Raw genomic sequence first — 7595 nt, 5'->3', positions numbered from 1 at the left:
TTGATGGAGGTGGGGGAGGGAGGCTCATTGATGGAGGTGGGGAGGGAAGGCTCATTGATAGAGGTGGGGAGGGAAGGCTCATTGATGGAGGTGGGGGAGGGAGGCTCATTGATGGAGGTGGGGGGAGGGAAGGCTCATTGATGGAGGTGGGGGAGGGAGGCTCATTGATGGAGGTGGGGAGGGAAGGCTCATTGATGGAGGTGGGGGAGGGAAGGCTCATTGATGGAGGTGGGGGAGGGAAGGCTGATTGATGGAGGTGGGGAGGGAAGGCTGATTGATGGAGGTGGGGAGGGAAGGCTGATTGATGGAGGTGGGGAGGGAAGGCTGATTGATGGAGGTGGGGAGGGAAGGCTGATTGATGGAGGTGGGGAGGGAAGGCTCATTGTTGGAGGTGGGGAGGCAAGGCTCATTGTTGGAGGTGGGGAGGCAAGGCTCATTGACGGAGGTGGGGAGGGAAGGCTCATTGATGGAGGTGGGGAGGGAAGGCTGATTGATGGAGGTGGGGAGGGAAGGCTGATTGATGGAGGTGGGGAGGGAAGGCTGATTGATGGAGGTGGGGAGGGAAGGCTCATTGGAGGTGGGGAGGGAAGGCTGATTGATGGAGGTGGGGAGGGAAGGCTCATTGTTGGAGGTGGGGAGGGAAGGCTCATTGATGGAGGTGGGGAGGGAAGGCTCATTGATGGAGGTGGGGGGAGGGAAGGCTCATTGATGGAGGTGTGGAGGGAAGGCTCATTGATGGAGGTGGGGGAAGGGAAGGCTCATTGATGGAGGTGGGGGAGGGAAGGCTCATTGATGGAGGTGGGGAGGGAAGGTTCATTGATGGAGGTGGGGAGGGAATGCTCATTGATAGAGGTGGGGTAGGGAAGATTCATTGATGGAGGTGGGGAGGGAAGGCTCATTGTTGGAGGTGGGGGAGGGGAAGGCTCATTGATGGGGGTGGGGAGGGGAAGGCTCATTGATGGAGGTGGGGGAGGGAAGGCTCATTGATGGAGGTGGGGGAGGGAAGGCTGATTGATGGAGGTGGGGAGGGAAGTCTCATTGATGGAGGTGGGGGAGGGAAGGCTCATGGATGGAGGTGGGGGAGGGAAGGCTCATGGATGGAGGTGGGGAGGGAAGGCTGATTGATGGAGGTGGGGAGGGAAGGCTGATTGATGGAGGTGGGGAGAGAAGGCTGATTGATGGAGGGGGGGAGGGAAGGCTCATTGTTGGAGGTGGGGAGGGAAGGCTCATTGTTGGAGGTGGGGAGGGAAGGCTCATTGATGGAGGTGGGGGAGAGAAGGCTGATTGATGGAGGTGGGGAGGGAAGTCTCATTGATGGAGGTGGGGAGGGAAGGCTCATTGATGGAGGTGGGGGAGAGAAGGCTCATTGATGGAGGTGGGGGAGAGAAGGCTCATTGATGGAGGTGGGGAGAGAAGGCTCATTGATGGAGGTGGGGAGGGAAGGCTGATTGATGGAGGTGGGGAGGGAAGGCTCATTGTTGGAGGTGGGGAGGGAAGGCTCAATGATGGAGGTGGGGAGGGAAGGCTCATTGTTGGAGGTGGGGAGGGAAGGCTCAATGATGGAGGTGGGGAGGGAAGGCTCATTGTTGGAGGTGGGGACGGAAGGCTCATTGATGGAGGTGGGGGAGAGAAGGCTGATTGATGGAGGTGGGGAGGGAAGGCTGATTGATGGAGGTGGGGAGGGAAGTCTCATTGATGGAGGTGAGGAGGGAAGTCTCATTGATGGAGGTGGGGAGGGAAGGCTCATTGATGGAGGTGGGGGAGAGAAGGCTCATTGATGGAGGTGGGGAGGGAAGGCTGATTGATGGAGGTGGGGAGGGAAGGCTGATTGATGGAGGTGGGGAGGGAAGTCTCATTGATGGAGGTGGGGAGGGAAGGCTCATTGATGGAGGTGGGGGAGAGAAGGCTCATTGATGGAGGTGGGGGAGAGAAGGCTCATTGATGGAGGTGGGGGAGAGAAGGCTCATTGATGGAGGTGGGGAGGGAAGGCTCATTGATGGAGGTGAGGAGGGAAGGCTCGTTGATGGAGGTGGGGAGGGAAGGCTCATTGATGGAGGTGGGGGAGGGAAGGCTCATTGATGGAGGTGGGGAGGGAAGGCTCATTGATGGAGGTGGGGAGGGAAGGCCCATTGATGGAGGTGGGGGAGGGAAGGCTCATTGATGGAGGTGGGGAGGGAAGGCTCATTGATGGAGGAGGGGGAGGGAAGGCTCATTGATGAAGGTGGGGGAGGGAAGGCTCATTGATGGAGGTGGGGGAGGGAAGGCTCATTGATGGAGGTGGGGAGGGAAGGCTCATTGATGGAGGTGGGGAGGGAAGGTTCATTGATGGAGGAGGGGAGGGAAGGCTCATTGATGGAGATGGGGAGGGAAGGCTCATTGATGAAGGTGGGGGAGGGAAGGCTCATTGATGGAGGTGGGGGGGAGGGAAGGCTCATTGATGGAGGTGGGGGGGAGGGAAGGCTCATTGATGGAGGTGGGGGGGAGGGAAGGTTCATTGATGGAGGTGGGGGAGGGAAGGCTCATTGATGGAGGTGGGGGGGAGGGAAGGCTCATTGATGTAGGTGGGGAGGGAAGGCTCAATGGTGGAGGTGGAGAGGGAAGGCTCATTGGTGGAGGTGGGGGGGAGGGAAGGCTCGTTGATGGAGGTGGGGGGGAGGGAAGGCTCATTGATGAAGGTGGGGGGAGGGAAGGCTCATTGATGGAGGTGGGGGGAGGGAAGGCTCGTTGATGGAGGTGGGGGAGGGAAGGCTCATTGATGGAGATGGGGGAGGGAAGGCTTCATTGATGGAGGTGGGGAGGGAAGGCTCATTGATGGAGGTGGGGAGGGGAGGCTCATTGATGGAGGTGGGGAGGGAAGGCTCGTTGATGGAGGTGGGGAGGGAAGGCTCGTTGATGGAGGTGGGGAGGGAAGGCTCGTTGATGGAGGTGGGGGAGGGAAGGCTCATTGATGGAGGTGGGGGAGGGAAGGCTCATTGATGGAGATGGGGGAGGGAAGGCTTCATTGATAGAGGTGGGGAGGGAAGGCTCATTGATGGAGGTGGGGGAGGGAAGGCTCATTGATGGAGGTGGGGGAGGGAAGGCTCATTGATGGAGATGGGGGAGGGAAGGCTTCATTGATAGAGGTGGGGAGGGAAGGCTTCATTGATAGAGGTGGGGGAGGGAAGGCTCGTTGATGGAGGTGAGGAGGGAAGGCGCATTGATAGAGGTGAGGAGGGAAGGCTCATTGATGGAGGTGGGGGAGGGAGGCTCATTGATGGAGGTGGGGAGGGAAGGCTCATTGATAGAGGTGGGGAGGGAAGGCTCATTGATGGAGGTGGGGGAGGGAGGCTCATTGATGGAGGTGGGGGGAGGGAAGGCTCATTGATGGAGGTGGGGGAGGGAGGCTCATTGATGGAGGTGGGGAGGGAAGGCTCATTGATAGAGGTGGGGAGGGAAGGCTCATTGATGGAGGTGGGGAGGGAAGGCTCATTGATGGAGGTGGGGGAGGGAAGGCTCATTGATGGAGGTGGGGGAGGGAAGGCTCATTGATGGAGGTGGGGAGGGAAGGCTGATTGATGGAGGTGGGGAGGGAAGGCTGATTGATGGAGGTGGGGAGGGAAGGCTGATTGATGGAGGTGGGGAGGGAAGGCTCATTGGAGGTGGGGAGGGAAGGCTGATTGATGGAGGTGGGGAGGGAAGGCTCATTGTTGGAGGTGGGGAGGGAAGGCTCATTGATGGAGGTGGGGAGGGAAGGCTCATTGATGGAGGTGGGGAAGGGAAGGCTCATTGATGGAGGTAGGGGAAGGGAAGGCTCATTGATGGAGGTGGGGGAGGGAAGGCTCATTGATGAAGGTGGGGAGGGAAGGCTCATTGATGGAGGTGGGGAGGGAAGGCTCATTGATGGAGGTGGGGAGGGAAGGCTCATTGATAGAGGTGGGGTAGGGAAGATTCATTGATGGAGGTGGGGAGGGAAGGCTCATTGTTGGAGGTGGGGGAGGGGAAGGCTCATTGATGGGGGTGGGGAGGGGAAGGCTCATTGATGGAGGTGGGGGAGGGAAGGCTCATTGATGGAGGTGGGGGAGGGAAGGCTGATTGATGGAGGTGGGGAGGGAAGGCTGATTGATGGAGGTGGGGAGGGAAGGCTGATTGATGGAGGGGGGGAGGGAAGGCTCATTGTTGGAGGTGGGGAGGGAAGGCTCATTGATGGAGGTGGGGAGGGAAGGCTCATTGATGGAGGTGGGGAGGGAAGGCTCATTGATGGAGGTGGGGAGGGGAAGTCTCATTGATGGAGGTGGGGGAGGGAAGGCTCATTGATGGAGGTGGGGAGGGAAGGCTGATTGATGGAGGTGGGGAGGGAAGGCTGATTGATGGAGGTGGGGAGGGAAGGCTGATTGATGGAGGGGGGGAGGGAAGGCTCATTGTTGGAGGTGGGGAGGGAAGGCTCATTGATGGAGGTGGGGAGGGAAGGCTCATTGATGGAGGTGGGGAGGGGAGGCTCATTGATGGAGGTGGGGAGGGGAGGCTCATTGATGGAGGTGGGGAGGGAAGGCTCATTGATGGAGGTGGGGAGGGAAGGCTCGTTGATGGAGGTGGGGGAGGGAAGGCTCATTGATGGAGGTGGGGGAGGGAAGGCTCATTGATGGAGATGGGGGAGGGAAGGCTTCATTGATAGAGGTGGGGAGGGAAGGCTTCATTGATAGAGGTGGGGGAGGGAAGGCTCGTTGATGGAGGTGAGGAGGGAAGGCTCATTGATGGAGGTGGGGGAGGGAGGCTCATTGATGGAGGTGGGGAGGGAAGGCTCATTGATAGAGGTGGGGAGGGAAGGCTCATTGATGGAGGTGGGGGGAGGGAAGGCTCATTGATGGAGGTGGGGGAGGGAAGGCTTCATTGATAGAGGTGGGGAGGGAAGGCTCATTGATGGAGGTGGGGAGGGAAGTCTCATTGATGAAGGTGGGGGAGGGAAGGCTCATTGATGGAGGTGGGGAGGGAAGGCTCATTGATGGAGGTGGGGAGGGAAGGCTCATTGATGGAGGTGGGGGAGGGAAGGCTCATTGATGGAGGTGGGGGAGGGAAGGCTGATTGATGGAGGTGGGGAGGGAAGGCTGATTGATGGAGGTGGGGAGGGAAGGCTGATTGATGGAGGTGGGGAGGGAAGGCTGATTGATGGAGGTGGGGAGGGAAGGCTGATTGATGGAGGTGGGGAGGGAAGGCTCATTGGAGGTGGGGAGGGAAGGCTGATTGATGGAGGTGGGGAGGGAAGGCTCATTGTTGGAGGTGGGGAGGGAAGGCTCATTGATGGAGGTGGGGAGGGAAGGCTCATTGATGGAGGTGGGGGGAGGGAAGGCTCATTGATGGAGGTGTGGAGGGAAGGCTCATTGATGGAGGTGGGGGAAGGGAAGGCTCATTGATGGAGGTGGGGGAGGGAAGGCTCATTGATGAAGGTGGGGAGGGAAGGCTCATTGATGGAGGTGGGGAGGGAAGGCTCATTGATGGAGGTGGGGAGGGAAGGCTCATTGATAGAGGTGGGGTAGGGAAGATTCATTGATGGAGGTGGGGAGGGAAGGCTCATTGTTGGAGGTGGGGGAGGGGAAGGCTCATTGATGGGGGTGGGGAGGGGAAGGCTCATTGATGGAGGTGGGGGAGGGAAGGCTCATTGATGGAGGTGGGGGAGGGAAGGCTGATTGATGGAGGTGGGGAGGGAAGTCTCATTGATGGAGGTGGGGGAGGGAAGGCTCATTGATGGAGGTGGGGAGGGAAGGCTGATTGATGGAGGTGGGGAGGGAAGGCTGATTGATGGAGGTGGGGAGGGAAGGCTGATTGATGGAGGGGGGGAGGGAAGGCTGATTGATGGAGGGGGGGAGGGAAGGCTCATTGTTGGAGGTGGGGAGGGAAGGCTCATTGTTGGAGGTGGGGAGGGAAGGCTCATTGATGGAGGTGGGGGAGAGAAGGCTGATTGATGGAGGTGGGGAGGGAAGGCTGATTGATGGAGGTGGGGAGGGAAGTCTCATTGATGGAGGTGGGGAGGGAAGGCTCATTGATGGAGGTGGGGGAGAGAAGGCTCATTGATGGAGGTGGGGAGAGAAGGCTCATTGATGGAGGTGGGGAGGGAAGGCTGATTGATGGAGGTGGGGAGGGAAGGCTCATTGTTGGAGGTGGGGAGGGAAGGCTCAATGATGGAGGTGGGGAGGGAAGGCTCATTGATGGAGGTGGGGAGGGAAGGCTCAATGATGGAGGTGGGGAGGGAAGGCTCATTGTTGGAGGTGGGGACGGAAGGCTCATTGATGGAGGTGGGGGAGAGAAGGCTGATTGATGGAGGTGGGGAGGGAAGGCTGATTGATGGAGGTGGGGAGGGAAGTCTCATTGATGGAGGTGAGGAGGGAAGTCTCATTGATGGAGGTGGGGAGGGAAGGCTCATTGATGGAGGTGGGGGAGAGAAGGCTCATTGATGGAGGTGGGGAGGGAAGGCTGATTGATGGAGGTGGGGAGGGAAGGCTGATTGATGGAGGTGGGGAGGGAAGTCTCATTGATGGAGGTGGGGAGGGAAGGCTCATTGATGAAGGTGGGGAGGGAAGGCTCATTGATGGAGGTGGGGAGGGAAGGCTCATTGATGGAGGTGGGGAGGGAAGGCTCATTGATAGAGGTGGGGTAGGGAAGATTCATTGATGGAGGTGGGGAGGGAAGGCTCATTGTTGGAGGTGGGGGAGGGGAAGGCTCATTGATGGGGGTGGGGAGGGGGAAGGCTCATTGATGGAGGTGGGGGAGGGAAGGCTCATTGATGGAGGTGGGGGAGGGAAGGCTGATTGATGGAGGTGGGGAGGGAAGGCTGATTGATGGAGGTGGGGAGGGAAGGCTGATTGATGGAGGGGGGGAGGGAAGGCTCATTGTTGGAGGTGGGGAGGGAAGGCTCATTGATGGAGGTGGGGAGGGAAGGCTCATTGATGGAGGTGGGGAGGGAAGGCTCATTGATGGAGGTGGGGAGGGGAAGTCTCATTGATGGAGGTGGGGGAGGGAAGGCTCATTGATGGAGGTGGGGAGGGAAGGCTGATTGATGGAGGTGGGGAGGGAAGGCTGATTGATGGAGGTGGGGAGGGAAGGCTGATTGGAGGGGGGGAGGGAAGGCTCATTGTTGGAGGTGGGGAGGGAAGGCTCATTGATGGAGGTGGGGAGGGAAGGCTCATTGATGGAGGTGGGGAGGGGAGGCTCATTGATGGAGGTGGGGAGGGGAGGCTCATTGATGGAGGTGGGGAGGGAAGGCTCATTGATGGAGGTGGGGAGGGAAGGCTCGTTGATGGAGGTGGGGGAGGGAAGGCTCATTGATGGAGGTGGGGGAGGGAAGGCTCATTGATGGAGATGGGGGAGGGAAGGCTTCATTGATAGAGGTGGGGAGGGAAGGCTTCATTGATAGAGGTGGGGGAGGGAAGGCTCGTTGATGGAGGTGAGGAGGGAAGGCTCATTGATGGAGGTGGGGGAGGGAGGCTCATTGATGGAGGTGGGGAGGGAAGGCTCATTGATAGAGGTGGGGAGGGAAGGCTCATTGATGGAGGTGGGGGGAGGGAAGGCTCATTGATGGAGGTGGGGGAGGGAGGCTCATTGATGGAGGTGGGGAGGGAAAGCTC

The sequence above is a fragment of the Lithobates pipiens genome, unplaced genomic scaffold (genome assembly GCF_037356315.1).
Source record: "Lithobates pipiens isolate NorthernLeopardFrog02 unplaced genomic scaffold, aLitPip1_a1.2 Scaffold_354, whole genome shotgun sequence".
Taxonomy (NCBI): Eukaryota; Metazoa; Chordata; class Amphibia; order Anura; family Ranidae; genus Lithobates; species Lithobates pipiens.
Note: the sequence above shows the minus strand (reverse complement) of the source record.